Consider the following 8988-nt stretch of genomic DNA (forward strand, 5'->3'; position numbering starts at 1 on the left):
CAGTGGTTTTGGAGATACAACGATTTGAGAGTGTAAAATTAGATACGTTATATCGAGGTATACCTGTAGAAATAAAAAGCTTTTATTTGATTTGTTAATACAACAAATAGGCCTAATGATTTGGGAGTTACAATTTTATGAAAAATTTAAATTCCTGAAATGATCGATTTTTCTGAATACCCTATATTGAAATTGGTCACCATAAAGGGGAAATAATAAAATGGGTCCAATATTGTTCTATAAGGAACGATCCTACCAAATATAAGGTAATTTTGAGGGATCATATCAATAATGTTGGAGCTGAATGGCTGTATATTTTTATTTGAGGCTAACAAAATAAATGGAAGAAGTACTTAATTTATTTCGTGTATTTACATTCACGCTTCGTAAATTGAACTCTAAACTATAGCATAAACCAAACTTGACCAAATTTTGAGTTCTTCAATTTATGTCAATTTTGAGTAAATTTTTTTAGCGTTTTAGCTCGAAGATAAAACGACGCCAGAAAATTGCGAGATTAAACATCGAACAATATCCCGGATGTGTTTTTCTACTAAAAAAAAAAGATCCCCCCCTTTGCCCCCCCTTATTCACCCCATCCCTCTCTAGCTACACTACTGTACAGAGTACGGAAAGTATTTACCAATCGGATAAAAATTCGCGAGATTGCGTGATAATCATGCATTTAATTTGGCACGGTACCGAATACGTCTGCATCGCCGCCGCAATGGTCGGTGGTACGTTGCTCTCATTTTAAACACCCCTGGGGAACACGCTCGACACCCTCGTTTTTGGATGCTTATAACTTGGCCAATTTCAAAGGGATTTACATCCGGTCTTCACCAGTCGCTTCCTTATATGAAAAAGGTTCTACATTTTGTCCACAACAGAAATCCGTCGACTACAGCGCCACCTAGAAGCAAAAACTGAAACGGTTGCGTTTCCCCATACATTTGGATCACTTTTCCCATACAAACTTTGAGTCATTTGCGCACGCCAACCACTGGACCGAATGAGCTGAAATTTTCAGGGGAGCTTCTGGGTTTGAAATTCAGGATTTCATGCATTTTGGGCCAGTCTAATGTGGCAAGCATGTGGTCACGCATTGCGCGAAAACGTGAGCACACGAACAACACGTGATCCGCCGTTTCCTCTAAACCTCCGCACACCAAAGACTCGGGCAAGGCCGAGCAAGCCAGCTGCGTTACCTGCACTGTGATTTTGGAGCACGCTTAAACGCCGGGCACTTCGAACCCCTCATGGGGTGCTTGCTGTTCACAGCTTTGCTGGAACAAATCAAACAATTGGGAGGGTTCGTGCAGCATTGTGCCTTATGCCCCTCCAATCCGCAGCGTCGGCAGAGATTGCTTCTGTCAGGGCCTTTGCAGTCCCATTGCTTGTGCCCCAGTTCCAGGCACTTGAAGCAAACTTCGGGTTGCTCGTATATGCCCACAGGGCACACCGACCATCCCACCTTGACGCTCCCTAACTTGACTACCCTGGGATGCGTCCGCTGCAGATAGCCGAACCAATGCTACCTGCGTCCCTGCCGGACCTTTCCGTAGCTGAACGGCTGCGGTGGGCGTCTCCACTTCACACTGTCGCCGCAGTGCCGTGACGAGCTCTTCGACTTCGGTGATCTTGTCCAGGTCTTTAACCCTAGGACTTCCTCCGCCAACTTCTTGTAGGCGGCGCCCTTTTGCGAGACATCCCGCTTCAGCTCGAGGATCATCTCGCCCATCCGGGTACGTCTTATTCGACGTACGTCGGCGCCGAGTTCACCAAGCTTGACGTCACTCCTCATCGCCTTCAAGACGTCCGAGAACTTAGCCTCGTCCGCCGTTATGACTAGGGCATTATAGCCTAGCCGCAACTCACGGTAGGAATTTATCACGGGGATAATTATGCTGAGACTGGGTCGCTTATGCTGTCAGTCGGTTACACTCTCACAGTCATACAAATTCATCCGAGAGGGAACAGAAAGGGAAAATCACCAGAAACTACGTTACGCTGGAAAAGGGAAACCACAGTTCTCAAATGCTGAGTGCTCAAAAGCCACACGTGTCGACCCTTCAGAAAGTGTCCAACCAGGATGAGGCCTGGAACTCCTTTCTGAGCACGGAAAACGGAAACAAATTGAAATTAGGTGTAAACTACTCAACTGTTAGGGAACACTGCATAAAAACTTAACCACCAACTATAATCGTTTTACAACTATTTATTCACCTAAACTGGCCTATTAGTGACGTCACTTTAAAATTAGGTTTGTGGTACTTGCGGTTTACAATTTTTCGGGATGTTTTGTGCGCTTGTTGGTTGGTAGAGGTGGTACGGGAACTGGTGGTGTGCGGGCTTCGATGGCGGATTTCAAGGGCGGTTGAGGGGTGACCGAATTCACGCCGGAACATGAACCGGTCTCGGTTTCTCGGTTTCGTTGGCGTCAGGCAATGGCGGTTCGTAGCTGGGTTCGGATTGACTAGACCGAATTTACGCCGTAACATAAACCGGTCTGTCTCCTCGATGAACCTTGGTGGAACGTTGGGGCTGGATGGGGTTTCTGTCCGTTTTGGGGATATTCCCGATCGGAATGTGTTGACGGATTCCAATCCTTCAGCCTTTATGACGTTGTTCCGGGGGTTCTGGGGAAGATCGGCTTGCCAGGCAAGCACTCGCAAAAAACACAAAAAGGCCCGTTGGACGGACCTGCCAAAGCAGATTAGCACATAATCACACATAATTTTGCCCATCCCGCCAGTACCACATTACATCCATAAACTTCCTTAAAACTAACATATTTGCATTTACCTTTTTGTGAGGCTAATTGAGTTTAAACAATGCTTCTTCACTCTTCTTGTGGCTTATTATATTCTATTATAATAGAAACAATGAAACAATTAGAACAATATAACATACACTTTTGTTCAACAACTAACCGTACTACTTCGAACTGCGATAATAGTTTTTAAGATTTACTACTATCGTAACTTTTAAGTTTTAACCTACAATGACACCAAAAAGTTTAATAATTTACACCATTTAATTTTTAACATTTAACACTAACTTTAACTTTAGGATCACGTCGCGCACTTCTATTTCCTTTGATGGACACGGACAGAAAGAACGACATCGATTTAGGCCAAGCATATAAAACCTATGAATTTGAGAAACGGACACGAACAATTACTAATTTATGGTTTAACGGTCCTCTCTGGGTTACCTTTTTAATTTGCTTTGCGTACTTTCTTGCAAACAAGTAGACGTTCAAACCGCTGCAAACAAACAATATGACAGTTGGATGACAGACTTAACAGCATAAACGTGTGAGTTCTTTTGACAAGGACAGGGTCGGACTACTAAACAGAAAAAACTCACGAAGGATTAACAGGAAAACAAGGAATATTTGCTTGTGGTGGAGCTACAAGCTGTATTTTGTGACCAACGGTTACAGCATCGCCCCTGGAGCGATTGGCGCCTACCCTAGACTTCTTGCTACCCTCATTCGCCTGGGCCTTCTTTTCGGCCCTTGACGTCTTCGGTTTCCTCATGTTCTTGACCAGGGTCCAGGAGGCGTCACCCCCTCTATTTCCCTGGTCTGGTGCGGCTGAGAACTCTCAGCCTGCCGTAACCCCTTACCACCGTCTTTCCTGGGTGGACGGACCTTTCCAGGTCCTTCCTCCCCCGGTTCTGGAGGTACCTGGCCGGGGTTCAGCTTCCCAGCCCCACTACCCTTGTTCGGGGTAGTAATCCTCCGCGTTTTGGAGCGGCCCCAGGGAGCTCATCCCTGGAGACTATCTCCCCCGTTTTTGTGTCTGCTCCGTTGGAGCAGTCACCCCGACGTACCCGCAAATACTTGAACCTCAGTCTGTGTAGACTTTGGTACCACCGTCTTCGCTGGCACGCCTTCGGTCGATTCGACCTTGCCCGAGTCCGCGAATCCTTGGGCCTCAGTCTGGGTAGACCTCGACTCCACCGATTTCACGGGTTTACGCTAAGAACGCTACGCTAAGAAAGGCCCTCATTAGCCGTGCGGTAAGACGCGCGGCTACAAAGCAAGACCATGCTGAGGGTGGCTGAGTTCGATTCCCGGTGCTGGTCTAGGCAATTTTCGGATTGGAAAGTGTCTTGACTTCTCTGGGCATAAAAGTATCATCGTGTTAGCCTCATGATATACTAATGCAAAAAATGGTAACCTGGCTTAGGAACCTCGCAGTTAATAACTGTGGAAGTGCTTAAAGAACACTAAGCTGCGAGGTGGCTCTTTCCTAGTGTGGGGATGAAATGCCAATAAGAAGAAAAAGGTGGTGGATCAATCAGGGTTTTGATAGAGCCATTTAACTGTTTTTAAATTGTTAAGAAAATTATGTTGAGCTTTACATGGTTATAGTTATTGTCATAAGACAATTTTGTACCATCCCATTTAATTCCACCACTTGATGTACAATACACTTGACACTACACTTGACAGATACGTATTTCGACCTCAACAGTAAGGTCGTCTTCAGTGTCTCGTACTTGACTCGACTTGGGCAGTTTTCCATTTTTGCATAGAAAATCACTATATGGATTAAAACGGGGGGACACATAAGAGCTGGTGTGCAAAAAAGCAAATTCCCTATTACTAATTCTGGCATCATGTCAACTGCAGCTTTTTTCTATAAATTTTCGTGCAATAAGACTGAGTAGAGAATTATTACCTAGTTCGTATCAAATTTATTATCGCAGAAAATTACACTATCTTAACCACCTTTCAACTTAGTCTGCTACTTCTGAGCTCAGCTCATCGATCGGACAACCATGAAATGACAAGAACAGAAGTGCAGCATTGGAAACTGAAACCACCGATCGGCGATCGATTCGCGGCGAAGGAAGAGAGGTGATCGATTCTGCGTGGGCCCATCCCAAAGTGCAGTCAACCGCTTTGTTGTGCTGCGCGGCGCGACGAGTAAGTATAAATTAAATGGAACCTTATATTATTTACAAAGAAGGCACCGCACTGGGGACTATCGTTTTGCTTGCAACAGTAGGTTGGATAATTATTCACACCGGTAAGGGCAGCGGAAATGCAGATAAAACGTAATGAGCTGATGACGCAACGACAGAAGAACAGACAGCAGGTATGTATCGTGTTCGACCGCCACCGGGCACCTACACTTTGAACTTCTGTTATCCTTGGCGCGCAGCCAGTCCCATCAACTAAATACCTACCGGTGGACCACTTTCATTTCGTATTATGATATTTTGTTGCACATGGATAACCAGTGCCAGGAATTTACTTCCGACCCGTTGAAAAGTGATCCTACTACAATGGGACGCTTTTCGATATTGGATTGCTCACGTGAAGCTAAATAGGTACATACATCAGCTTAAATAAATCCTGAATAAATTTTTGTCAGTAGAAGTTGTGCTTAAAATGTACATATGGCACATCATTTTCATTAACTATTTTTAATTAAACCCTTTCCTTACCACGGCTTGCCACGGATCACTTAAAAAAATGCTAGAACAAACGTTTTTTTGGCATAGCTGAAATTAGTGGAAGACGAAAAAAAAGTTTTCGATTGTAGATCAATAGTTACCTGATTGTTTTCTATAATTTAACTTATTTTTGAACAAAATTGATTATATAATTATATGACCAATGAAACCATAAACTTGTGTTCAATATTGCTTTTCGTTTAAACAATTCTATGAAAGTTGGAAGGTGCAAAATTTGATGGGAGCTCTACAGCTACCGTGGGAAAGAAAGGATTAATAAGAAAATTATCATGCAGATTCAGACAGACATTTGAAGCCCCGACAATGCATGAAAGTATTTATGAGATAGGTATTCAAAAGAAGACATCTTTGTTCGCAAAAATAATGTAAATCGTCAATAAAACAAGTTTTAACAGGCATTTCAATATACTTTACAACTGGCCCTTTATTGTGCACAGCCATGCATTGACCATGTGAACCTTATGGAATTAGATCAAGGTACGTCCTTCCGAAAATAAATTTAGCTTCCTGTCCTTCATCACCACGCCACCCTCAAACGTATGAAACGGATGAACCAAGTGCGAAATTTCAAGTAGATGCACAAATTCCAGAGACGCAAACTAAATGCGAACAGCATCCATCATCCAACGCATCGGACCAGAGCGCGGTCACCAGCTGCGTGATTGCTCTGACGTGACACGTCGTTGTTTGGTGCATTCATTCGATGTGACTTTGAGCGGATATTTCTATGCGTCGCTTGAAATTGGAATGTGACGAGGTTTGCACTGAGAAATTCCAACATTTGCAATCAGTGCTATGCAATGCTAACTTTTTTTTCCCTACCGCATATTTTCGAAATGCAAGTATACGCGTTTAAGTTAGATCATGTTTATTAAACATCTATGGTGGGTAGAGGTTTTCCACACAAGCGGTTGGCCACTAGAAGAACTGTGGGTCACAGGTTCGACGGAGCTAACGCACACGAATTGTGGAACGGCAGTTTACTAGTCAGAGGATTTTGTGCGTACTGCTCTGCAGAGGAGTATTGAAGGTACAGAACAAGTTTCAGATCCGGTTATTGACATTTATGCCTGGTTTCGCTATTATGTTAGATCAGATGAAATTGAAAGTTTTGTTGGTGTGTGCTTTGAAAAATGTCGTTTTACTTCGTGGATCTACATATATTTTGAACCGATCTCAGCGGTAAATTAGCAAAATAGTAGTCCAATTTAACAACACTCCCGGTCGTAAATTTGGGGTCGCCCTAAAAAACACGACAATTTTATCAGCACATGTTTCTGGAGTCTTTTATTACATAGATTTTCAACCTCCATGGCTCATTCAAGAGATGATGATTAGAACTTAGACTTCATATGACTTAACATACTGTGAGATTATTTACTAAGGGAGCGTCCACAAATTACGTAACGCTCAAAGGGGGAGGGGAGTTGAGCGAAGTGTGACGATCCATACAAAAATTTCAGATGTTTCATACAAAAAGTGTGACATAGGGGAAAGGGAGGGGGGGAGGGGGGTTGAAAATGCCAATTTTTGCGTTACGTAATCAATGGATCTTTTGCGCGAGCGTGGTTCAGAGGTGAGGACTTAAGCCGAGGCTTCATTCACACGATGTCAAGGCTTATGTCCAATCACTATTCACTAAATGCACATCTCTATACAGAATAAACCTTGTCGATAGCAACTTATGTAGGTGTGGAGCAAATAAGCCAAACAATCGATTGAGCGAATAAAATTTTTTGACAGGAAAGATCAATTAAAGGTAGGGAAGAACAGTGCATAACGCACCCACGTCCCCGGACAAAATGGTAAAACTCATAAAATGCAGGGTCGGTAGAATCTCAATTTCTCAAATCTCATCGGTGATTCAAATAATTCTTGAATGAAATCCCATCAGAATCATGGCCCAGAGAATCCCTCAAGATTCGAATCGCGATTTGCATCATTGCATGATTTTTACGTGTTCTTCATTATTGAATTCGCCTAAAACAATGGCTAATAAATCCATATGCAAACAAAATATACGCCTTGATTGCGTTTTCACCACTACCGAAAATGACTCATATAATCACTTGTAGGACATTTCAGAATGATTATTGCCGTTAGGGGCCGTCCAGAAACCACGTGGTCATATATTGGGGGAGGGGGGGTTTGTAAAATGATCACGATAAGCCACATGGGGGGAGGGGGGTGTTGCTCTCGAACCACGTGGTTTTTTTTACACGAAAAACCTTTGGTGAATAACAATAGCGGTGTAAAAATACAAATCATTAAAATTTAATGATTAAATCATTAAATGCAAAGCGCATCTAAGGGCCGATGCCCACGTAGCGTCTTTTCAACTCAGCGTTAAAGAGACGTAGGTGTGCATCGAGAAAAATCGATAACGCAGCGTCGCTCGCAACGCCGATGCATATCTGCATTATTTGACCATCTTAGCCTAAGATCCTATATCCATACATAAATAAACGAAAAAACAGGTTTCGATTCAGTCTCAATTTCCACAAAAAAAAATTGGATAGGAAAAATGGAAAAATATTTAAAAAAAATTCCGCCGCAGATGGTTTTTGGCATCACGCCACCGACACTTTTTCATCAGCGGACTGCAGCTACAATTTTGAAAAAATCTTAAGAAGAAAAATTCAAAAGAATTTCTTGTGGATATTCAGGAAAAATCAAGTAAAGAAATTTCCTGTATAAACTTTGACATTACTTCATACAATCCTGATAAAGTGCTGGCATCCAGATTTTTTTTTAACAATTCTCTCTGAAAAATTTTGCTTGGAAATTTTGCTACAAATTGATAATGAATAAAATAAAAACAAAACATCTCCAGTGTTAATTCCGAAATTTTTTCCTTAAAACTCCAAAAAAATACCATGCGAATTCTGTCTGAAAATTAAAAACAGTCCCGTGGGAAATACATATAATTTTCGGTGGAAATACATTCTAATGAATTTCTTCGACAAGTTCTTCCGAATCTTCACCAGAAATTCTACAATACAATACAATACAAAAGAAGTTTTTCGAACATTTTAAGGAGTGCACTTCAAAATGTTCAGTCTCCAGTTAGCCTTGCGAGCAAAGGCGTAGGATTGCCAATCCGGAGATGACGAGTTCCATTCTCGTTCCTGTCTAGGATGTTTTCGGGTGGGAAACATTCTCGACACCCTAGGTATAGTGTATCCATCGTACTTGCTACACAAGATATATAATAGTGCAATGGCTGGCATATAAATGCTTTCAATTTATAACTGAAAAAATGCTAATAGAATATACTAAGTTGAAAAGCAGACCAACTTCCAGTTGAAATATGGATCCAATGCCAATTCGAAATGAAAATTTTTCGGAATACTTTTTTACGCTTTTTATGAGTCCTATCACATTTTTTTAAAATTTTCCAAGTATTTTTTTATTCGAGGCATTATTTAGAATTTCCACGGAAGAGTCTATGGATTATCTTCAAAAAATTCGTTGGATTTTCATAGAATAAAT

The 8988-nt window shown here is 42.0% G+C and overlaps 1 long non-coding RNA gene across 1 annotated transcript; it reads right to left on the minus strand.

The window, feature by feature from the left end:
* Positions 1 to 1863: 1863 nt before the first annotated feature.
* On the minus strand, positions 1864 to 3254 carry LOC134215522 (uncharacterized). Its single transcript, XR_009980203.1, has 4 exons — positions 3062 to 3254; positions 2934 to 2999; positions 2806 to 2868; positions 1864 to 2703 (listed from the first exon to the last, which is right to left on the minus strand). It is a non-coding gene; the product is annotated as an uncharacterized LOC134215522 (long non-coding RNA).
* Between the last annotated feature and the right edge of the window lie 5734 nt (positions 3255 to 8988).

The sequence above is a fragment of the Armigeres subalbatus genome, chromosome 2 (genome assembly GCF_024139115.2).
Source record: "Armigeres subalbatus isolate Guangzhou_Male chromosome 2, GZ_Asu_2, whole genome shotgun sequence".
In the NCBI taxonomy this organism is placed as follows: Eukaryota; Metazoa; Arthropoda; class Insecta; order Diptera; family Culicidae; genus Armigeres; species Armigeres subalbatus.